Source organism: Daphnia carinata, unplaced genomic scaffold, assembly GCF_022539665.2.
Source record: "Daphnia carinata strain CSIRO-1 unplaced genomic scaffold, CSIRO_AGI_Dcar_HiC_V3 NW_026453037.1, whole genome shotgun sequence".
In the NCBI taxonomy this organism is placed as follows: domain Eukaryota; kingdom Metazoa; phylum Arthropoda; class Branchiopoda; order Diplostraca; family Daphniidae; genus Daphnia; species Daphnia carinata.
In genome coordinates, this window is record NW_026712511.1 from 52,962 (window position 1) to 75,779 (window position 22,818).

At 37.2% G+C, this 22,818-nt stretch overlaps 25 non-coding genes across 25 annotated transcripts; all 25 read left to right on the forward strand.

Annotated features, from left to right (window-relative positions):
* The first annotated feature begins 346 nt into the window (after positions 1-346).
* Positions 347-418, forward strand: Trnaa-ugc (transfer RNA alanine (anticodon UGC)). Its single transcript has one exon. It is a non-coding gene; the product is annotated as a tRNA-Ala (tRNA).
* A 360-nt stretch (positions 419-778) lies between these two features.
* Positions 779-850, forward strand: Trnaa-cgc (transfer RNA alanine (anticodon CGC)). The gene has a single exon. It is a non-coding gene; the product is annotated as a tRNA-Ala (tRNA).
* A 332-nt stretch (positions 851-1,182) lies between these two features.
* Positions 1,183-1,254, forward strand: Trnaa-ugc (transfer RNA alanine (anticodon UGC)). The gene has a single exon. It is a non-coding gene; the product is annotated as a tRNA-Ala (tRNA).
* Positions 1,255-2,018: 764 nt separating this feature from the next.
* On the forward strand, positions 2,019-2,090 carry Trnaa-ugc (transfer RNA alanine (anticodon UGC)). The gene has a single exon. It is a non-coding gene; the product is annotated as a tRNA-Ala (tRNA).
* Positions 2,091-2,854: 764 nt separating this feature from the next.
* Trnaa-ugc (transfer RNA alanine (anticodon UGC)) lies at positions 2,855-2,926 on the forward strand. Its single transcript has one exon. It is a non-coding gene; the product is annotated as a tRNA-Ala (tRNA).
* A 9,278-nt stretch (positions 2,927-12,204) lies between these two features.
* Trnaa-cgc (transfer RNA alanine (anticodon CGC)) lies at positions 12,205-12,276 on the forward strand. Its single transcript has one exon. It is a non-coding gene; the product is annotated as a tRNA-Ala (tRNA).
* Positions 12,277-12,608: 332 nt separating this feature from the next.
* Positions 12,609-12,680, forward strand: Trnaa-ugc (transfer RNA alanine (anticodon UGC)). The gene has a single exon. It is a non-coding gene; the product is annotated as a tRNA-Ala (tRNA).
* Positions 12,681-13,040: 360 nt separating this feature from the next.
* On the forward strand, positions 13,041-13,112 carry Trnaa-cgc (transfer RNA alanine (anticodon CGC)). Its single transcript has one exon. It is a non-coding gene; the product is annotated as a tRNA-Ala (tRNA).
* A 332-nt stretch (positions 13,113-13,444) lies between these two features.
* Positions 13,445-13,516, forward strand: Trnaa-ugc (transfer RNA alanine (anticodon UGC)). Its single transcript has one exon. It is a non-coding gene; the product is annotated as a tRNA-Ala (tRNA).
* Positions 13,517-14,280: 764 nt separating this feature from the next.
* Trnaa-ugc (transfer RNA alanine (anticodon UGC)) lies at positions 14,281-14,352 on the forward strand. The gene has a single exon. It is a non-coding gene; the product is annotated as a tRNA-Ala (tRNA).
* A 360-nt stretch (positions 14,353-14,712) lies between these two features.
* Positions 14,713-14,784, forward strand: Trnaa-cgc (transfer RNA alanine (anticodon CGC)). The gene has a single exon. It is a non-coding gene; the product is annotated as a tRNA-Ala (tRNA).
* A 332-nt stretch (positions 14,785-15,116) lies between these two features.
* Trnaa-cgc (transfer RNA alanine (anticodon CGC)) lies at positions 15,117-15,188 on the forward strand. The gene has a single exon. It is a non-coding gene; the product is annotated as a tRNA-Ala (tRNA).
* Positions 15,189-15,520: 332 nt separating this feature from the next.
* Positions 15,521-15,592, forward strand: Trnaa-ugc (transfer RNA alanine (anticodon UGC)). Its single transcript has one exon. It is a non-coding gene; the product is annotated as a tRNA-Ala (tRNA).
* A 764-nt stretch (positions 15,593-16,356) lies between these two features.
* On the forward strand, positions 16,357-16,428 carry Trnaa-ugc (transfer RNA alanine (anticodon UGC)). The gene has a single exon. It is a non-coding gene; the product is annotated as a tRNA-Ala (tRNA).
* A 764-nt stretch (positions 16,429-17,192) lies between these two features.
* On the forward strand, positions 17,193-17,264 carry Trnaa-ugc (transfer RNA alanine (anticodon UGC)). The gene has a single exon. It is a non-coding gene; the product is annotated as a tRNA-Ala (tRNA).
* A 764-nt stretch (positions 17,265-18,028) lies between these two features.
* On the forward strand, positions 18,029-18,100 carry Trnaa-ugc (transfer RNA alanine (anticodon UGC)). Its single transcript has one exon. It is a non-coding gene; the product is annotated as a tRNA-Ala (tRNA).
* A 764-nt stretch (positions 18,101-18,864) lies between these two features.
* Trnaa-ugc (transfer RNA alanine (anticodon UGC)) lies at positions 18,865-18,936 on the forward strand. The gene has a single exon. It is a non-coding gene; the product is annotated as a tRNA-Ala (tRNA).
* A 360-nt stretch (positions 18,937-19,296) lies between these two features.
* On the forward strand, positions 19,297-19,368 carry Trnaa-cgc (transfer RNA alanine (anticodon CGC)). Its single transcript has one exon. It is a non-coding gene; the product is annotated as a tRNA-Ala (tRNA).
* Positions 19,369-19,700: 332 nt separating this feature from the next.
* Positions 19,701-19,772, forward strand: Trnaa-ugc (transfer RNA alanine (anticodon UGC)). Its single transcript has one exon. It is a non-coding gene; the product is annotated as a tRNA-Ala (tRNA).
* Positions 19,773-20,536: 764 nt separating this feature from the next.
* Trnaa-ugc (transfer RNA alanine (anticodon UGC)) lies at positions 20,537-20,608 on the forward strand. The gene has a single exon. It is a non-coding gene; the product is annotated as a tRNA-Ala (tRNA).
* Positions 20,609-20,968: 360 nt separating this feature from the next.
* On the forward strand, positions 20,969-21,040 carry Trnaa-cgc (transfer RNA alanine (anticodon CGC)). The gene has a single exon. It is a non-coding gene; the product is annotated as a tRNA-Ala (tRNA).
* A 332-nt stretch (positions 21,041-21,372) lies between these two features.
* On the forward strand, positions 21,373-21,444 carry Trnaa-ugc (transfer RNA alanine (anticodon UGC)). The gene has a single exon. It is a non-coding gene; the product is annotated as a tRNA-Ala (tRNA).
* Positions 21,445-21,804: 360 nt separating this feature from the next.
* Positions 21,805-21,876, forward strand: Trnaa-cgc (transfer RNA alanine (anticodon CGC)). The gene has a single exon. It is a non-coding gene; the product is annotated as a tRNA-Ala (tRNA).
* Positions 21,877-22,208: 332 nt separating this feature from the next.
* On the forward strand, positions 22,209-22,280 carry Trnaa-ugc (transfer RNA alanine (anticodon UGC)). Its single transcript has one exon. It is a non-coding gene; the product is annotated as a tRNA-Ala (tRNA).
* Positions 22,281-22,640: 360 nt separating this feature from the next.
* Positions 22,641-22,712, forward strand: Trnaa-cgc (transfer RNA alanine (anticodon CGC)). Its single transcript has one exon. It is a non-coding gene; the product is annotated as a tRNA-Ala (tRNA).
* Positions 22,713-22,818: the final 106 nt, after the last annotated feature.

Here is a 22,818-nt window from a genome sequence, read left to right on the forward strand (position 1 = left end):
CCTCCGCAACTCCAACCCAAAGAAGGATTTTTAATACATTCGAATTACCGAATTCCATCATCATGAAAAAGTAACTCATCGAATTATAGGTAGCATTACATGTAAAAGCAACTGCAATAAAACCAACGATGTTGATAGTCTACAAACAATTTGGAACTATAATTAAAGATTGCACTACTGGTTCATTTCAAAGAATACCAAGTATGCACACATTTTAATTAAGACAAATGTAATATCTAACTAAGAAAATTTCTTTTGAATCAATTTACAAGCAGTAACAAGGACGATTGAAATTTTACCTGAAATTTGCAAAAAACGTAATTTGTGTAAATTGATATGAAAATGTGGTGTTGTAACTCAGTGGTAGAGTGTTCGCTTTGCATGCCAAAAGCCCGGAGTTCAATCCTCCGCAGCTCCAATTCACTTCTTTCTATATCTAGTTATTTCCATTGGTGTTGTGAAACAGAACAAGTTTTTCCACTCCCGTTTTTCCAAGCATAGAAAACCATTTCCTAGTAAATATTGAAATTAGCAAATCATTCCAATAATGTCAATAACGTGTGAAAGATACTACATCCATGTTGATCACTTATAGAACAATATTTTGCATTATTTGTACATAAAAAATTTGCCCATGAATGCAGAACTTATATAAAATTTAAGTGCCATTTATATCTGAAAATGGACTATTGCGACAACAGAAACAAGAATGATTAAATTTGATAATATAATTGACCAAAAAACATCTGGGTTACAGTAAGATCGAGTCTATATAAATGGGGTTGTAACTCAGAGGTAGAGTGTTTGCTTCGCATGTGAAAAGCCCGGAGTTCAATCCTCCGCAACTCCAACCCAAAGAAGGATTTTTAATACATTCGAATTACCGAATTCCATCATCATGAAAAATTAACTCATCGAATTATAGGTAGCATTACATGTAAAAGCAACTGCAATAAAACCAACGATGTTGATAGTCTACAAACAATTTGGAACTATAATTAAAGATTGCACTACTGGTTCATTTCAAAGAATACCAAGTATGCACACATTTTAATTAAGACAAATGTAATATCTAACTAAGAAAATTTCTTTTGAATCAATTTACAAGCAGTAACAAGGACGATTGAAATTTTACCTGAAATTTGCAAAAAACGTAATTTGTGTAAATTGATATGAAAATGTGGTGTTGTAACTCAGTGGTAGAGTGTTCGCTTTGCATGCCAAAAGCCCGGAGTTCAATCCTCCGCAGCTCCAATTCACTTCTTTCTATATCTAGTTATTTCCATTGGTGTTGTGAAACAGAACAAGTTTTTCCAGTCCCGTTTTTCCAAGCATAGAAAACCATTTCCTAGTAAATATTGAAATTAGCAAATCATTCCAATAATGTCAATAACGTTTGAAAGATACTACATCCATGTTGATCACTTATAGAACAATATTTTGCATTATTTGTACATAAAAAATTTGCCCATGAATGCAGAACTTATATAAAATTTAAGTGCCATTTATATCTGAAAATGGACTATTGCGACAACAGAAACAAGAATGATTAAATTTGATAATATAATTGACCAAAAAACATCTGGGTTACAGTAAGATCGAGTCTATATAAATGGGGTTGTAACTCAGAGGTAGAGTGTTTGCTTCGCATGTGAGAAGCCCGGAGTTCAATCCTCCGCTACTCCAACCCAAAGAAGGATTTTTAATACATTCGAATTACCGAATTCCATCATCATGAAAAAGTAACTCATCGAATTATAGGTAGCATTACATGTAAAAGCAACTGCAATAAAACCAACGATGTTGATAGTCTACAAACAATTTGGAACTATAATTAAAGATTGCACTACTGGTTCATTTCAAAGAATACCAAGTATGCACACATTTTAATTAAGACAAATGTAATATCTAACTAAGAAAATTTCTTTTGAATCAATTTACAAGCAGTAACAAGGACGATTGAAATTTTACCTGAAATTTGCAAAAAACGTAATTTGTGTAAATTGAAATGAAAATGTGGGGTTGTAACTCAGTGGTAGAGTGTTCGCTTTGCATGCGAAAAGCCCGGAGTTCAATCCTCCGCAGCTCCAATTCACTTCTTTCTATATCTAGTTATTTCCATTGGTGTTGTGAAACAGAAAAAGTTTTTCCAGTCCCGTTTTTCCAAGCATAGAAAACCATTTCCTAGTAAATATTGAAATTAGCAAATCATTCCAATAATGTCAATAACGTTTGAAAGAGACTACATCCATGTTGATTACTTATAGAACAATATTTTGCATTATTTGTACATAAAAAATTTGCCCATGAATGCAGAACTTATATAAAATTTAAGTGCCATTTATATCTGAAAATGGACTAATGCGACAACAGAAACAAGAATGATTAAATTTGATAATATAATTGACCAAAAAACATCTGGGTTACAGTAAGATCGAGTCTATATAAATGGGGTTGTAACTCAGAGGTAGAGTGTTTGCTTCGCATGTGAGAAGCCCGGAGTTCAATCCTCCGCTACTCCAACCCAAAGAAGGATTTTTAATACATTCGAATTACCGAATTCCATCATCATGAAGAAGTAACTCATCGAATTATAGGTAGCATTACATGTAAAAGCAACTGCAATAAAACCAACGATGTTGATAGTCTACAAACAATTTGGAACTATAATTAAAGATTGCACTACTGGTTCATTTCAAAGAATACCAAGTATGCACACATTTTAATTAAGACAAATGTAATATCTAACTAAGAAAATTTCTTTTGAATCAATTTACAAGCAGTAACAAGGACGATTGAAATTTTACCTGAAATTTGCAAAAAACGTAATTTGTGTAAATTGATATGAAAATGTGGGGTTGTAACTCAGTGGTAGAGTGCTCGCTTTGCATGCGAAAAGCCCGGAGTTCAATCCTCCGCAGCTCCAATTCACTTCTTTCTATATCTAGTTATTTCCATTGGTGTTGTGAAACAGAAAAAGTTTTTCCAGTCCCGTTTTTCCAAGCATAGAAAACCATTTCCTAGTAAATATTGAAATTAGCAAATCATTCCAATAATGTCAATAACGTTTGAAAGAGACTACATCCATGTTGATCACTTATAGAACAATATTGTCACACTGGACTTTATTTAATGAATTGTATTGAATTAAAAGGGGAAAATACAATGCATAACAGAAAGGAGGAATAACTACACTTTACTTGACTGAAATACAGGAACGTGAAGAGAACTTACTTGAGAACTTGAGTAGGACTTAAGATCTATCAGGAACTAACAAGAACTAACTTAGGGTAAAAAATGTATGGGCTTTTATACCCTCGTGAAGGATATACGCCCTATCTCTAGGGTTGAACGAATTCTAGGGAATGCCACATTTTACTAATTATTGGCGTGTCGTAGCGCCTCTTTTCAAGGAAACTGTGCTGCAAACAATTAAATGTTGGCTGACGCCCCTTTCCAGAAATGGCAATCACAATGCTATCTTTCCCTCGCGACAGGTCCCCCTTCTTCAAGACAGGCGACCCGACTGTACTAACAATCATTAAAAAGGTAAACACGGGCATGAACAAAATATTAGGAAAAGATACCCGTAATTTTCAAAATAACCCCAAGGCTAATAGAGAGTGAGTAACTATAGTAATAAAAAAGCATACGATAGAGCGAGGTCGCTTTAGTACGGTGAAGGGACAACTACAGTAAAGGTCAATCGTACAAAAGCGCGCGGTCGCATTATAGAGGTGAAGGGACAACTATAGTAGAAGACAGGCATACGGTAAAGCGTGGTCGCTTTGGAGAGGTAGAAGAACGACTACAATAGAAGTCAAGCATACAATGAAATGTGCTTTTATCGAAAAGGAATTTTCTAGCACTACAAACGTAATAAGGACGACTATAATTAGCATTTCACACATAAAGGTGTGAAAAAAGGTAAACTACGACGTTATGATGCATAAGAAATTCAACTGCTGCCTTCCGTCTTTAGTTCGTTTCTTGCTTTTGACAAAAAAATGTTTACTCTTCAGTTTTTTTCTTGAAAATCTGCGTTTTGTGGAATGTGCGCTTGTGAGTTTCGCGAGTGCGTTTTCCAGTTTTAGGAGCCCTTTCGTTCGCCTAAATCCGCACGACCGTGCGGAGTTTGTGGTGGTTTTAACGAAAATGATCAATGACAACGTTGATTTGGGCTCTCCTTTGGTCGTTGATGCTCCATGGATCAACGATTATTACTACAGGTAAGTACTTCTTCTTTGATTGGTTTTTTAGTTCCACACTGACGTTTCTCTCCTCTTTTTTAGCACGTATCCTGGGTATGCCAAATACCGGGATTACTTTTGCCATCTTCATGCGCGTCTCCTTTGGTGGTTAGAGTCCAATCAGGACATCTACCACCCGACTCCCCGCCGCTCTGACTTTTACAGAGAGGTGACGCAAGCTGAAGTGCAGGCCAGGGTAGATGCTCGGCTTGTTTGGCTTGAGGTTTTGAACGCTCAAGCAGAGGAACATGAAGCTGAAACCAACAATTTTTTTAATTATCTCGTTAACCGAGGCGCATAATTGTACATTTTTTTTTTTTTTTTTTTTTTTTTTTTGTTCTTTGACAATAAACTTTTTTCACTTTTAACACAGCAGTTATTTTTCTTGTTTATCACTAACGATTTCCTTTTTAGAGATTTTCAGTCTCCATTTCATCCCTCCCGGGGTCTCCGGGTGGAGCGTCTTCGCACTGTTCGTGAGCGATAAGACGCTTGTGTAACATGTAGAATTTAAGCACTAGGAGCACTATTCCACATGTTAGGAAAATATTGAAAGCCACTAACTCGTAAGGGTAACGAGTAAGGTAAAATTCTTTTTGTTTTTCTTTTTCCAAAATTAAATTTTGAATTTGCTCTCCCGTCATTTCAGACGACAACGTTGCTTGAGCGTTGCGATGGAGCAGCTGACTGATTATGTCTACCGACGTATTGTTTTCTCGTGGAAGCTCAACGAAATTGTGCTTTTTTCCTTCGGTTTCTTGGACATCTTGTGCAAAGATTTTCACTGTTGGAAGCACAATTGCTTGTAGTTTTGGCGCTGTTACACTTCCTTCCATGCTGGCTGGGAATACCCATTCTTCTGTTCGAGCGGTGCATCCCAAAGGTACTTCAAACATTCCTACAGCTGGTAACGTTGTTGTTCTCAAAGGTGGCTGCTCTCCTCCCGCTGGACACGAAAACACAATCTCGTGCGGCTTTGTTGCGGAATAGACCCATTGATTGGATCCCATGTAAACCACTTCAGGTCCACGCCAGTCTGTGAATTTCTTTTTACACTGTGTGTTGATTCGGGCCGAATCGTTTAAGAAGACAGCCATTGCACACGACTTTCGGGTTGTTCTCTTGCTAATTCCGGTATGAAATTTACACAACGGTCTTCCTATTTTGCTGCAATCTTTAACATTTTCTTTGGATAGTTCCAGATACGTTTCGAGGTCGGCGGACACAGCAAGGTACTCTGGTAGATTTCCGAGCGAGACGCCATGTGTTCCGTTGTCTGTAGCTGCCGGAAGGTTGATTATTTCGAAAAGCTTGAACTGCTGGCTGTGATCGAAGATGGGAACATTTATGAAGAGGCGAAACGAGTTTTCCATGGCCGCCACCGTGACGGTTGATTCTCTGTAGGCGACCCAAAGCTCCTCGCTGGAGATAGACCATCCTCTTGGTAATTTCTCGTTTATTATTTTAATGACTTTGTTGAATCTTGCTGGCGAAACAATTTGTGGTGCCAAATGTCCGTTGGCCAACAGACTGAAGCCGACGTCGAGACTATCGGCCAAATGTTGTAGCCACTGCAAGATCTGATTCATCGCTTCAAATGTTTCGTCCAGTTGGATGTAATATTCGAAGTGATTTAGTTCTAACTCTTCCATCTTCACCACTCTGTCCATGAGGTTTGTTGTCACATTGCTTAGCATGGAATACTGGCCTCGCAGTTCTCTGATGAGTTTTGCGTTTGTTCTGGATTCCCAAAGTGATTCATTTACAATTGTTGCTTGCTTATCGATGATGTGAATTACTTCTCTCTGATCTCGAGCAACAAGTTGTACTTGATTATTTAATTCTTCTAAATCTTTCTGTGTTGAAACTCCAAACAGCCATTTCAGGATTGACCCTCCACCGTCGACAAGGCTTCGAGGACTTCTTTGGTTAGTATTCAATGCTTTTCTGATGTTTGTCAATCGGTCTGCTACATTTTCCATTCCTCTTAGGATTGTTTCTGTTCTGCTAGCGATTCTTCTGGCTGCTATTTGTTGTGGCCGTGACCCTGTATTCTTCCACTTCTGTGCTACTTCCTGCTGCTGGGTTAACTTCTGCTTCAAGTATGCTGTTGCTGTATCAGCTACTCCCAAGTCAAGGTCTGTTACGATGGTCCACGATGATTCACTGAACGCCACATCAGTTTGTTGTTTGAAAATTGCATTTTCTCTCAGGATCAGCGAGTTGGTTGACAGCGGCCCAATCAGGAAAATGAGGAACGGCACCAATAGAGTTAAATATCTGGCCGGAGGTCTTCTGCTACGAGTGGGTCTTCTCGTTGAAGCTGGCGTGATTGGTTCTGGAGCGGGCGTGACCACGTCGTTTTCCTCGGTGCTTGATGATGGATTACTCTGCTCAATTGGTGCTTCTTCTGAGTTGGCCTGAGCTTGTGGATCAGTTGAAGCAGGTGTTTCTTGTGTTTCTGCTTCTAGATGATTCTCATCTTCTTTTTCTGCCGCTTCTTCGGTGATGCTAGGACCTGACACAGCTTCATGGAATGATTTCATCCGAACCACGTGAACGATATCCGTTTTACCTCGGCCGGTTGCCGATATCACTTCATAGTTCACTGGAGTGGTTTGTCTTAACACTTTGAATGGTCCAAGTCAACGATGAAGAAGTTTTTCTGATTTTCCCACTTTACGCACAGGCTTGTAAATCAACACTAAATCTCCTTCTTTGAATGTCAGTTCTCTATGACGTGCATCGTAAGTTTCTTTTGCTTTTGCCGCACACTCTCCATTCTAATTTTCACTTTCTCTCTAGCTGCTGCTAAGTCGGCAATTAAACGATCTGCATATCCCACTGCCGCTTCTTCTTCTTCCAACAACGGGTTTGGGTCTGCTTCCAACTCCAAGTCAATGGGAAGTCTTGGTTCACGTCCGTAGAGGAGGAAGAATGGTGAGTACCCCGTAGACTCTTGTCTAGCCGTGTTGTATGCGAAGCACACGTACTGCAAGGTTTCATCCCAATCCCGTTGATCACTGCTGACGTACATGGACAGCATTGCAGCCAATGTATGGTTCATTCTTTCCACTGCTCCATTTGCCTGGGGGTGGTAACTGGAAGTCGTCTTGTGGTTGGTGAGTAGTTTCTTGACGACAGCTTGAGTTAGGTCGGCGATGAAGCACTTTCCCCGATCCGTGATGATTTGTTCTGGAGCCCCATGGCGTAGAAAGATTTGTTGAACGAAGAACTCTGCCACGTCATCTGCCTTTCCAGTGGGCATAGCTTTCAACTCTACCCATTTGGTCAGGTAATCTACTGCCACTATAATCATTCTGTTTCCTTTTGTGGAGAGCGGGAATGGCCCTAGAAGGTCCATTCCTACTTTTTGAAACGGTCTTTCCACTTTAATGCATTGTAGAAGTCCTGGAGGTTTGTCTGGGACTCCTTTTCTGCTCTGACAGTGTACGCAGCTCTGCACATGACGTACTATGTCTAGTGTCATCTTCGGCCAGTAGTAACGATCACTAATTTTTTGCAGAGTGCGACTGATTCCAAGGTGACCGGAAACGATGTCGTCATGGTAGGCGTATAGGATTCTTTCACGATACTCTACAGGTACGCACAATCTTCTATAACTTTTTCCATTCTTTATAGTTTCTTTGTAGAGTTTGCCATCGTTGATCACGAAATTTTTCACTCTTGCTTTTCCACTTTGGATTTTTTGTATTAGCTGATTCCAATTACTGCAGGCTTTTTGTTTGTCTGCCAGGGACTCGTTTTCTTCTTCAGCGAGTGTTAGGTCATCAGTTAGTGCCCCTATGACGACACAGCGGTCGTCTTCTTGCTCCTCTGTCTTTGGTAGTGGATTTCTTGAAAGACAATCTGCGTTGTCGTGCGTTTTTCCACTGCGGTATACGATCGTGATATCGTATTCTTGTAGCGACAAGCTCCAACGTGCTAAACGACCTGCTAGGTCTTTTTTGCTCATCAACCAACACAGTGCTTGATGATCTGTGACGACTTTCACTTTGCAGCCCCACACAAAACATCTAAACTTGGAGAGACACCACACTAATGCAAGACACTCTTTTTCAGTTATCGAATAGTTCACTTCCGATTTAGTCAGTAAACGGCTTGCGTATGCGATAGGACGTTCTGCCTCATCAATACGCTGGGCTAGCACACCTCCAATCCCGTATCCGCAGGCGTCAGGAAAAATTTCCATTGGCAAGTCGTAGTTGGGATGGGCTAACACTGGAGCTGAAGTAAGCGCTTTTTTCAGGGCAACGAAACTGTTTACCTGATCTTCTCCCCACACAAACGAAATTTCTTTCTTCGTGAGTGACGTGAGTGGGCGAGCGATTGAAGCAAAACCTTGAATATGACGTCGATAGTACGAACATAGGCCCAAAAAACTTTGCACTCGTTTAACTTTGTTTGCTGTAGAATAGCCTTCACTAGGTGATGGGAAGTTCGAGACTGCCTCGAGCTTTTCAGGATCTGGTGCTACACCATCTTTTGAAATCACATGTCCCAACACTTTTAGAGTGTGCTCCAAGAATGAGCATTTTGACCACTTTAGTTTCAAACCAGCTTTCACAAGGCAACTCAGCACTAAGCGAAGACGTTCCAAGTGTTGTTGGAAAGTTGCTGAGTAAATTATGACGTCATCTAGGTAGATCAGGCATGTTGTCCAGCGAAGTCCAGCCAAAATAATGTCCATGGCTCTCTGAAAAGTGCCAGGGGCATTAGTTAGACCAAACGGAAGAGTGCGAAACTGGTACAATCCATCTGCAGTGATGAAAGCTGTCTTCGGTCTGTCACTGCTAACCACTGGAACCTGGTGGTATCCTGCTTGCAAATCCATGCTTGAAAAGAACGTCGCCCCTTCTAGGCGACTCAGTGTATCCGCTATGCGCGGTAAAGGATAGGAATCTTTAACTGTTACCGCATTGAGCTTGCGATAGTCCACACAAAAACGCCAAGTTCCGTCTTTCTTCTTCACCAGAACCACTGGAGAAGACCAAGGGCTGTCAGACGGTTCAATTACTCCTCGACGTAGCATTCCTTCCACTTGATTTTGGATCACTGCTCTTTCTTTCCAAGCACTCTTGTAAGGGAGTTGATGTATTGGGGCAGTAGTTCCCGTGTTAATGTCGTGTTTGACTACTGCACAATATCCCAAATCATCTTCATTTAGTGCAAAACAATGAATAAATTGCTTGAGGACTTTTAATGTTTCCTCTTTTTCTTCTTTTGTTAGATCCTTTGCAATTCTTTCTTCTAGGTGCTCTAACAATTGGCTCTCATCTTGATTCAAATCTTGTTCCTCGACTGAGGTGTCGATTGCTAGGACTTCTTGGCTCGCTTCTGTCTCTTTTGCCTCAGGGTGTTCTTCTAACGTCCCTAAGGTCACTCCTTTTTCTAGCCAAACCGTTCTCGGAGACAAGTTAGCAACAGGAATTTTTTCTAAATCTTTTTGGACTAGTGCATGACCGGTCGATAGGCTATTGGTCGCTAACAATGACTCCGAGGGTGTCACAATGCAGGAACCTTCCATCTTACTGGAAGCTGTTGTTGAAATCTGCTTAATTGAGTATGCTGGTATCTCTTGACGATCTCTTGTAACCAGCTTGTTGTCCTTGACCTCTTCTGTTTGAATAGCCGAAATTTCCGGAAGTGGTGACTTCCCTGTCGTAAACGACAGTTCCTGAGATTCATAGTCAATGTGAATGGCTTGAAACTGTTGTAGGAAATCATTTCCCAATAGTAGTTCAAAACCTGACATTGGCATGACTATCGCGTTTCCTTTGATAGTCTTGCCTTTGTGGGTTACTACAATATCAGCTGTACTCTGTGGGGACAGAGTATGGCCGTTTACAAGACGTATTTTCGGTCCACTCCGGGGTTTTTCCACGAACCCCGTTTTTTTCAACAATTCAGGAGAAATCACTGTGACTGCGGCTCCTGTATCAATTAAAGCTGTTGCAGTTTCTTTACCGCACTTCACTTTTTCTTTAATCAATCTCGCAGGGCTCAAATTCAAAATGTAGTCTTCTGAACCACCTTTGTTTTCTTCTGGCATCACCAGTTCTTGAACCACCGAGTTTACGGATGGGTTTTCTTTTGAGCTTGTTCCTGCACCAGCGTCCTTTGCCGGGCCTTTGTAATTTTCTGATTCAGGATTTCTGAAACAGCTTCGGGCAATGTGCCCTGCTTTTTTGCAGTAAAAACACTGTGGTTTACCGCTTGTTGTGCGTCCCTTGGGTCTGAACGGCCCTTTAGGTTTCGCTTGCTCTTGACTGCTTTGCTTAAACAATTTTTCACAAGTTTCTTGAATGACTTCACGCATCGTCTTTAAAAGATCAGCTTGTTGCTCCGGGTAGACCACTGAAAGGTTCGGAACTTGTTCAGACGACTTTTGTGATTCTGCCATGGGGTCCTTCCATCCTCTGGCTTCTGACATCATCGATGTCTCCGTATAGACTTTTGCCAGTTCTAGGAATTCTTCACACGTTTGTGGCTTCTGAGGATAGATCTTTCTAAAAAGTGCTGGTCGAAGACCTCTAAAAAGATGCTCTAGCCGGTGGACTTCCGACATGTTCGGGTCGACCAGTCTGCAAAGATTAAGAATTTCGTAGTAGTACCTGGTGGTTGGTTCATCCACTCCCTGGGTTCTACTTCTTAGTCTAGTTTCTTGAAAAAGACCATAGGAATTAGGCTGAAATTCTTTCAAAAATACCGAACGTAGACCAGGCACTGCAGGTCTTGCTTGATTTTCTCCGGCAGCCGGCTGTGCTGCCACATCTTGCCAGTCGTTTGGCACTCTTGCACACAAGAACCAATTTCTTGCGGCATCATCCAAATACATGCAAAAGTTATTTCTTTTGTCCGCATCGCCCCAACCGTTGTGGGTAGAGATAGTCTCGTAGCGCTCTAACCATTGACGAGCGTCTTCCGTTGGGCTACCTCGAAAAATAGGTGGACTTATAAACTTTCTCACAGCCGCCATGACTGTTTCTTGCAATTGTCTTGGAGGTCCAACAATGTGTTGTCCTATCGGAGGAACAACCGGGTGGGTGGGTTCTATTAAATCTTGTTCGGAGTCAGAACTTGATTCTGACTGTCTTGCAGGATTTTCAAACCCTCTCTGGCGAATCGTCTCTGAACCTGAGGTCGCCAAATCTTCTCTTGACGTAGAAATTTCAGAATCTTGTGCCTCGTTAGTCGCTGTGGTCTCGTTACCAGACAGCGCGGTGGGCAAGTCACGAAGCGGGTGCAATCGTCTACTTGGATCCCGGGGGCAACTAGGTAAACGTGAGCTATTCTTCTTCTGCATCGACTATCTTTAAAGCAGCACTAATTCGTTAACAACGGGTAACGAGCTGCATCTCCACCAATTGTCACACTGGACTTTACTTAATGAATTGTATTGAATTAAAAGGGGAAAATACAATGCATAACAGAAAGGAGGAATAACTACACTTTACTTGACTGAAATACAGGAACGTGAAGAGAACTTACTTGAGAACTTGAGTAGGACTTAAGATCTATCAGGAACTAACAAGAACTAACTTAGGGTAAAAAATGTATGGGCTTTTATACCCTCGTGAAGGATATACGCCCTATCTCTAGGGTTGAACGAATTCTAGGGAATGCCACATTTTACTAATTATTGGCGTGTCGTAGCGCCTCTTTTCAAGGGAAACTGTGCTGCAAACAATTAAATGTTGGCTGACGCCCCTTTCCAGAAATGGCAATCACAATGCTATCTTTCCCTCGCGACAATATTTTGCATTATTTGTACATAAAAAATTTGCCCATGAATGCAGAACTTATATAAAATTTAAGTGCCATTTATATCTGAAAATGGACTAATGCGACAACAGAAACAAGAATGATTAAATTTGATAATATAATTGACCAAAAAACATCTGGGTTACAGTAAGATCGAGTCTATATAAATGGGGTTGTAACTCAGAGGTAGAGTGTTTGCTTCGCATGTGAAAAGCCCGGAGTTCAATCCTCCGCAACTCCAACCCAAAGAAGGATTTTTAATACATTCGAATTACCGAATTCCATCATCATGAAGAAGTAACTCATCGAATTATAGGTAGCATTACATGTAAAAGCAACTGCAATAAAACCAACGATGTTGATAGTCTACAAACAATTTGGAACTATAATTAAAGATTGCACTACTGGTTCATTTCAAAGAATACCAAGTATGCACACATTTTAATTAAGACAAATGTAATATCTAACTAAGAAAATTTCTTTTGAATCAATTTACAAGCAGTAACAAGGACGATTGAAATTTTACCTGAAATTTGCAAAAAACGTAATTTGTGTAAATTGATATGAAAATGTGGGGTTGTAACTCAGTGGTAGAGTGTTCGCTTTGCATGCGAAAAGCCCGGAGTTCAATCCTCCGCAGCTCCAATTCACTTCTTTCTATATCTAGTTATTTCCATTGGTGTTGTGAAACAGAAAAAGTTTTTCCAGTCCCGTTTTTCCAAGCATAGAAAACCATTTCCTAGTAAATATTGAAATTAGCAAATCATTCCAATAATGTCAATAACGTTTGAAAGAGACTACATCCATGTTGATCACTTATAGAACAATATTTTGCATTATTTGTACATAAAAAATTTGCCCATGAATGCAGAACTTATATAAAATTTAAGTGCCATTTATATCTGAAAATGGACTAATGCGACAACAGAAACAAGAATGATTAAATTTGATAATATAATTGACCAAAAAACATCTGGGTTACAGTAAGATCGAGTCTATATAAATGGGGTTGTAACTCAGAGGTAGAGTGTTCGCTTCGCATGTGAGAAGCCCGGAGTTCAATCCTCCGCTACTCCAACCCAAAGAAGGATTTTTAATACATTCGAATTACCGAATTCCATCATCATGAAAAAGTAACTCATCGAATTATAGGTAGCATTACATGTAAAAGCAACTGCAATAAAACCAACGATGTTGATAGTCTACAAACAATTTGGAACTATAATTAAAGATTGCACTACTGGTTCATTTCAAAGAATACCAAGTATGCACACATTTTAATTAAGACAAATGTAATATCTAACTAAGAAAATTTCTTTTGAATCAATTTACAAGCAGTAACAAGGACGATTGAAATTTTACCTGAAATTTGCAAAAAACGTAATTTGTGTAAATTGATATGAAAATGTGGGGTTGTAACTCAGTGGTAGAGTGCTCGCTTTGCATGCGAGAAGCCCGGAGTTCAATCCTCCGCAGCTCCAATTCACTTCTTTCTATATCTAGTTATTTCCATTGGTGTTGTGAAACAGAAAAAGTTTTTCCAGTCCCGTTTTTCCAAGCATAGAAAACCATTTCCTAGTAAATATTGAAATTAGCAAATCATTCCAATAATGTCAATAACGTTTGAAAGAGACTACATCCATGTTGATCACTTATAGAACAATATTTTGCATTATTTGTACATAAAAAATTTGCCCATGAATGCAGAACTTATATAAAATTTAAGTGCCATTTATATCTGAAAATGGACTAATGCGACAACAGAAACAAGAATGATTAAATTTGATAATATAATTGACCAAAAAACATCTGGGTTACAGTAAGATCGAGTCTATATAAATGGGGTTGTAACTCAGAGGTAGAGTGTTTGCTTCGCATGTGAGAAGCCCGGAGTTCAATCCTCCGCTACTCCAACCCAAAGAAGGATTTTTAATACATTCGAATTACCGAATTCCATCATCATGAAAAAGTAACTCATCGAATTATAGGTAGCATTACATGTAAAAGCAACTGCAATAAAACCAACGATGTTGATAGTCTACAAACAATTTGGAACTATAATTAAAGATTGCACTACTGGTTCATTTCAAAGAATACCAAGTATGCACACATTTTAATTAAGACAAATGTAATATCTAACTAAGAAAATTTCTTTTGAATCAATTTACAAGCAGTAACAAGGACGATTGAAATTTTACCTGAAATTTGCAAAAAACGTAATTTGTGTAAATTGATATGAAAATGTGGGGTTGTAACTCAGTGATAGAGTGCTCGCTTTGCATGCGAGAAGCCCGGAGTTCAATCCTCCGCAGCTCCAATTCACTTCTTTCTATATCTAGTTATTTCCATTGGTGTTGTGAAACAGAACAAGTTTTTCCAGTCCCGTTTTTCCAAGCATAGAAAACCATTTCCTAGTAAATATTGAAATTAGCAAATCATTCCAATAATGTCAATAACGTTTGAAAGAGACTACATCCATGTTGATCACTTATAGAACAATATTTTGCATTATTTGTACATAAAAAATTTGCCCATGAATGCAGAACTTATATAAAATTTAAGTGCCATTTATATCTGAAAATGGACTAATGCGACAACAGAAACAAGAATGATTAAATTTGATAATATAATTGACCAAAAAACATCTGGGTTACAGTAAGATCGAGTCTATATAAATGGGGTTGTAACTCAGAGGTAGAGTGTTTGCTTCGCATGTGAAAAGCCCGGAGTTCAATCCTCCGCAACTCCAACCCAAAGAAGGATTTTTAATACATTCGAATTACCGAATTCCATCATCATGAAAAAGTAACTCATCGAATTATAGGTAGCATTACATGTAAAAGCAACTGCAATAAAACCAACGATGTTGATAGTCTACAAACAATTTGGAACTATAATTAAAGATTGCACTACTGGTTCATTTCAAAGAATACCAAGTATGCACACATTTTAATTAAGACAAATGTAATATCTAACTAAGAAAATTTCTTTTGAATCAATTTACAAGCAGTAACAAGGACGATTGAAATTTTACCTGAAATTTGCAAAAAACGTAATTTGTGTAAATTGATATGAAAATGTGGGGTTGTAACTCAGAGGTAGAGTGCTCGCTTCGCATGTGAGAAGCCCGGAGTTCAATCCTCCGCTACTCCAACCCAAAGAAGGATTTTTAATACATTCGAATTACCGAATTCCATCATCATGAAAAAGTAACTCATCGAATTATAGGTAGCATTACATGTAAAAGCAACTGCAATAAAACCAACGATGTTGATAGTCTACAAACAATTTGGAACTATAATTAAAGATTGCACTACTGGTTCATTTCAAAGAATACCAAGTATGCACACATTTTAATTAAGACAAATGTAATATCTAACTAAGAAAATTTCTTTTGAATCAATTTACAAGCAGTAACAAGGACGATTGAAATTTTACCTGAAATTTGCAAAAAACGTAATTTGTGTAAATTGATATGAAAATGTGGGGTTGTAACTCAGTGGTAGAGTGTTCGCTTTGCATGCGAAAAGCCCGGAGTTCAATCCTCCGCAGCTCCAATTCACTTCTTTCTATATCTAGTTATTTCCATTGGTGTTGTGAAACAGAAAAAGTTTTTCCAGTCCCGTTTTTCCAAGCATAGAAAACCATTTCCTAGTAAATATTGAAATTAGCAAATCATTCCAATAATGTCAATAACGTTTGAAAGAGACTACATCCATGTTGATCACTTATAGAACAATATTTTGCATTATTTGTACATAAAAAATTTGCCCATGAATGCAGAACTTATATAAAATTTAAGTGCCATTTATATCTGAAAATGGACTAATGCGACAACAGAAACAAGAATGATTAAATTTGATAATATAATTGACCAAAAAACATCTGGGTTACAGTAAGATCGAGTCTATATAAATGGGGTTGTAACTCAGAGGTAGAGTGTTTGCTTCGCATGTGAGAAGCCCGGAGTTCAATCCTCCGCTACTCCAACCCAAAGAAGGATTTTTAATACATTCGAATTACCGAATTCCATCATCATGAAAAAGTAACTCATCGAATTATAGGTAGCATTACATGTAAAAGCAACTGCAATAAAACCAACGATGTTGATAGTCTACAAACAATTTGGAACTATAATTAAAGATTGCACTACTGGTTCATTTCAAAGAATACCAAGTATGCACACATTTTAATTAAGACAAATGTAATATCTAACTAAGAAAATTTCTTTTGAATCAATTTACAAGCAGTAACAAGGACGATTGAAATTTTACCTGAAATTTGCAAAAAACGTAATTTGTGTAAATTGATATGAAAATGTGGGGTTGTAACTCAGTGGTAGAGTGCTCGCTTTGCATGCGAAAAGCCCGGAGTTCAATCCTCCGCAGCTCCAATTCACTTCTTTCTATATCTAGTTATTTCCATTGGTGTTGTGAAACAGAAAAAGTTTTTCCAGTCCCGTTTTTCCAAGCATAGAAAACCATTTCCTAGTAAATATTGAAATTAGCAAATCATTCCAATAATGTCAATAACGTTTGAAAGAGACTACATCCATGTTGATCACTTATAGAACAATATTTTGCATTATTTGTACATAAAAAATTTGCCCATGAATGCAGAACTTATATAAAATTTAAGTGCCATTTATATCTGAAAATGGACTAATGCGACAACAGAAACAAGAATGATTAAATTTGATAATATAATTGACCAAAAAACATCTGGGTTACAGTAAGATCGAGTCTATATAAATGGGGTTGTAACTCAGAGGTAGAGTGTTTGCTTCGCATGTGAGAAGCCCGGAGTTCAATCCTCCGCTACTCCAACCCAAAGAAGGATTTTTAATACATTCGAATTACCGAATTCCATCATCATGAAAAAGTAACTCATCGAATTATAGGTAGCATTACATGTAAAAGCAACTGCAATAAAACCAACGATGTTGATAGTCTACAAACAATTTGGAACTATAATTAAAGATTGCACTACTGGTTCATTTCAAAGAATACCAAGTATGCACACATTTTAATTAAGACAAATGTAATATCTAACTAAGAAAATTTCTTTTGAATCAATTTACAAGCAGTAACAAGGACGATTGAAATTTTACCTGAAATTTGCAAAAAACGTAATTTGTGTAAATTGATATGAAAATGTGGGGTTGTAACTCAGTGGTAGAGTGCTCGCTTTGCATGCGAGAAGCCCGGAGTTCAATCCTCCGCAGCTCCAATTCACTTCTTTCTATATCTAGTTATTTCCATTGGTGTTGTGAAACAGAACAAGTTTTTCCAGTCCCGTTTTTCCAAGCATAGAAAACCATTTCCTAGTAAATATTGAAATTAGCAAATCATTCCAATAATGTCAATAACGTTTGAAAGAGACTACATCCATGTTGATCACTTATAGAACAATATTTTGCATTATTTGTACATAAAAAATTTGCCCATGAATGCAGAACTTATATAAAATTTAAGTGCCATTTATATCTGAAAATGGACTAATGCGACAACAGAAACAAGAATGATTAAATTTGATAATATAATTGACCAAAAAACATCTGGGTTACAGTAAGATCGAGTCTATATAAATGGGGTTGTAACTCAGAGGTAGAGTGTTTGCTTCGCATGTGAGAAGCCCGGAGTTCAATCCTCCGCTACTCCAACCCAAAGAAGGATTTTTAATACATTCGAATTACCGAATTCCATCATCATGAAAAAGTAACTCATCGAATTATAGGTAGCATTACATGTAAAAGCAACTGCAATAAAACCAACGATGTTGATAGTCTACAAACAATTTGGAACTATAATTAAAGATTGCACTACTGGTTCATTTCAAAGAATACCAAGTATGCACACATTTTAATTAAGACAAATGTAATATCTAACTAAGAAAATTTCTTTTGAATCAATTTACAAGCAGTAACAAGGACGATTGAAATTTTACCTGAAATTTGCAAAAAACGTAATTTGTGTAAATTGATATGAAAATGTGGGGTTGTAACTCAGTGGTAGAGTGCTCGCTTTGCATGCGAAAAGCCCGGAGTTCAATCCTCCGCAGCTCCAATTCACTTCTTTCTATATCTAGTTATTTCCATTGGTGTTGTGAAACAGAACAAGTTTTTCCAGTCCCGTTTTTCCAAGCATAGAAAACCATTTCCTAGTAAATATTGAAATTAGCAAATCATTCCAATAATGTCAATAACGTTTGAAAGAGACTACATCCATGTTGATCACTTATAGAACAATATTTTGCATTATTTGTACATAAAAAATTTGCCCATGAATGCAGAACTTATATAAAATTTAAGTGCCATTTATATCTGAAAATGGACTAATGCGACAACAGAAACAAGAATGATTAAATTTGATAATATAATTGACCAAAAAACATCTGGGTTACAGTAAGATCGAGTCTATATAAATGGGGTTGTAACTCAGAGGTAGAGTGTTTGCTTCGCATGTGAGAAGCCCGGAGTTCAATCCTCCGCTACTCCAACCCAAAGAAGGATTTTTAATACATTCGAATTACCGAATTCCATCATCATGAAAAAGTAACTCATCGAATTATAGGTAGCATTACATGTAAAAGCAACTGCAATAAAACCAACGATGTTGATAGTCTACAAACAATTTGGAACTATAATTAAAGATTGCACTACTGGTTCATTTCAAAGAATACCAAGTATGCACACATTTTAATTAAGACAAATGTAATATCTAACTAAGAAAATTTCTTTTGAATCAATTTACAAGCAGTAACAAGGACGATTGAAATTTTACCTGAAATTTGCAAAAAACGTAATTTGTGTAAATTGATATGAAAATGTGGGGTGGTAACTCAGTGGTAGAATGCTCGCTTTGCATGCGAGAAGTCCAGAGTTCAATCCTCTGCCACTCCATTTTACTTCTTTCTATATCTAGTTATTTCCATTGGTGTTGTGAAACAGAAAAAGTTTTTCCAGTCCCGTTTTTCCAAGCATAGAAAACCATTTCCTAGTAAATATTGAAATTAGCAAATCATTCCAATAATGTCAATAACGTTTGAAAGAGACTACATCCATGTTGATCACTTATAGAACAATATTTTGCATTATTTGTACATAAAAAATTTGCCCATGAATGCAGAACTTATATAAAATTTAAGTGCCATTTATATCTGAAAATGGACTAATGCGACAACAGAAACAAGAATGATTAAATTTGATAATATAATTGACCAAAAAACATCTGGGTTACAGTAAGATCGAGTCTATATAAATGGGGTTGTAACTCAGAGGTAGAGTGTTCGCTTCGCATGTGAGAAGCCCGGAGTTCAATCCTCCGCTACTCCAACCCAAAGAAGGATTTTTAATACATTCGAATTACCGAATTCCATCATCATGAAAAAGTAACTCATCGAATTATAGGTAGCATTACATGTAAAAGCAACTGCAATAAAACCAACGATGTTGATAGTCTACAAACAATTTGGAACTATAATTAAAGATTGCACTACTGGTTCATTTCAAAGAATACCAAGTATGCACACATTTTAATTAAGACAAATGTAATATCTAACTAAGAAAATTTCTTTTGAATCAATTTACAAGCAGTAACAAGGACGATTGAAATTTTACCTGAAATTTGCAAAAAACGTAATTTGTGTAAATTGATATGAAAATGTGGGGTTGTAACTCAGTGGTAGAGTGCTCGCTTTGCATGCGAGAAGCCCGGAGTTCAATCCTCCGCAGCTCCAATTCACTTCTTTCTATATCTAGTTATTTCCATTGGTGTTGTGAAACAGAACAAGTTTTTCCAGTCCCGTTTTTCCAAGCATAGAAAACCATTTCCTAGTAAATATTGAAATTAGCAAATCATTCCAATAATGTCAATAACGTTTGAAAGAGACTACATCCATGTTGATCACTTATAGAACAATATTTTGCATTATTTGTACATAAAAAATTTGCCCATGAATGCAGAACTTATATAAAATTTAAGTGCCATTTATATCTGAAAATGGACTAATGCGACAACAGAAACAAGAATGATTAAATTTGATAATATAATTGACCAAAAAACATCTGGGTTACAGTAAGATCGAGTCTATATAAATGGGGTTGTAACTCAGAGGTAGAGTGTTTGCTTCGCATGTGAGAAGCCCGGAGTTCAATCCTCCGCTACTCCAACCCAAAGAAGGATTTTTAATACATTCGAATTACCGAATTCCATCATCATGAAAAAGTAACTCATCGAATTATAGGTAGCATTACATGTAAAAGCAACTGCAATAAAACCAACGATGTTGATAGTCTACAAACAATTTGGAACTATAATTAAAGATTGCACTACTGGTTCATTTCAAAGAATACCAAGTATGCACACATTTTAATTAAGACAAATGTAATATCTAACTAAGAAAATTTCTTTTGAATCAATTTACAAGCAGTAACAAGGACGATTGAAATTTTACCTGAAATTTGCAAAAAACGTAATTTGTGTAAATTGATATGAAAATGTGGGGTTGTAACTCAGTGGTAGAGTGTTCGCTTTGCATGCGAAAAGCCCGGAGTTCAATCCTCCGCAGCTCCAATTCACTTCTTTCTATATCTAGTTATTTCCATTGGTGTTGTGAAACAGAACAAGTTTTTCCAGTCCCGTTTTTCCAAGCATAGAAAACCATTTCCTAGTAAATATTGAAATTAGCAAATCATTCCAATAATGTCAATAACGTTTGAAAGAGACTACATCCATGTTGATCACTTATAGAACAATATTTTGCATTATTTGTACATAAAAAATTTGCCCATGAATGCAGAACTTATATAAAATTTAAGTGCCATTTATATCTGAAAATGGACTAATGCGACAACAGAAACAAGAATGATTAAATTTGATAATATAATTGACCAAAAAACATCTGGGTTACAGTAAGATCGAGTCTATATAAATGGGGTTGTAACTCAGAGGTAGAGTGTTTGCTTCGCATGTGAAAAGCCCGGAGTTCAATCCTCCGCAACTCCAACCCAAAGAAGGATTTTTAATACATTCGAATTACCGAATTCCATCATCATGAAAAAGTAACTCATCGAATTATAGGTAGCATTACATGTAAAAGCAACTGCAATAAAACCAACGATGTTGATAGTCTACAAACAATTTGGAACTATAATTAAAGATTGCACTACTGGTTCATTTCAAAGAATACCAAGTATGCACACATTTTAATTAAGACAAATGTAATATCTAACTAAGAAAATTTCTTTTGAATCAATTTACAAGCAGTAACAAGGACGATTGAAATTTTACCTGAAATTTGCAAAAAACGTAATTTGTGTAAATTGATATGAAAATGTGGGGTTGTAACTCAGTGGTAGAGTGTTCGCTTTGCATGCGAAAAGCCCGGAGTTCAATCCTCCGCAGCTCCAATTCACTTCTTTCTATATCTAGTTATTTCCATTGGTGTTGTGAAACAGAAAAAGTTTTTCCAGTCCCGTTTTTCCAAGCATAGAAAACCATTTCCTAGTAAATATTGAAATTAGCAAATCATTCCAATAATGTCAATAACGTTTGAAAGAGACTACATCCATGTTGATCACTTATAGAACAATATTTTGCATTATTTGTACATAAAAAATTTGCCCATGAATGCAGAACTTATATAAAATTTAAGTGCCATTTATATCTGAAAATGGACTAATGCGACAACAGAAACAAGAATGATTAAATTTGATAATATAATTGACCAAAAAACATCTGGGTTACAGTAAGATCGAGTCTATATAAATGGGGTTGTAACTCAGAGGTAGAGTGTTCGCTTCGCATGTGAGAAGCCCGGAGTTCAATCCTCCGCTACTCCAACCCAAAGAAGGATTTTTAATACATTCGAATTACCGAATTCCATCATCATGAAAAAGTAACTCATCGAATTATAGGTAGCATTACATGTAAAAGCAACTGCAATAAAACCAACGATGTTGATAGTCTACAAACAATTTGGAACTATAATTAAAGATTGCACTACTGGTTCATTTCAAAGAATACCAAGTATGCACACATTTTAATTAAGACAAATGTAATATCTAACTAAGAAAATTTCTTTTGAATCAATTTACAAGCAGTAACAAGGACGATTGAAATTTTACCTGAAATTTGCAAAAAACGTAATTTGTGTAAATTGATATGAAAATGTGGGGTTGTAACTCAGTGGTAGAGTGCTCGCTTTGCATGCGAGAAGCCCGGAGTTCAATCCTCCGCAGCTCCAATTCACTTCTTTCTATATCTAGTTATTTCCATTGGTGTTGTGAAACAGAACAAGTTTTTCCAGTCCCGTTTTTCCAAGCATAGAAAACCATTTCCTAGTAAATATTGAAATTAGCAAATCATTCCAATAATGTCAATAACGTTTGAAAGAGACTACATCCATGTTGATCACTTATAGAACAATATTTTGCATTATTTGTACATAAAAAATTTGCCCATGAATGCAGAACTTATATAAAATTTAAGTGCCATTTATATCTGAAAATGGACTAATGCGACAACAGAAACAAGAATGATTAAATTTGATAATATAATTGACCAAAAAACATCTGGGTTACAGTAAGATCGAGTCTATATAAATGGGGTTGTAACTCAGAGGTAGAGTGTTTGCTTCGCATGTGAAAAGCCCGGAGTTCAATCCTCCGCAACTCCAACCCAAAGAAGGATTTTTAATACATTCGAATTACCGAATTCCATCATCATGAAAAAGTAACTCATCGAATTATAGGTAGCATTACATGTAAAAGCAACTGCAATAA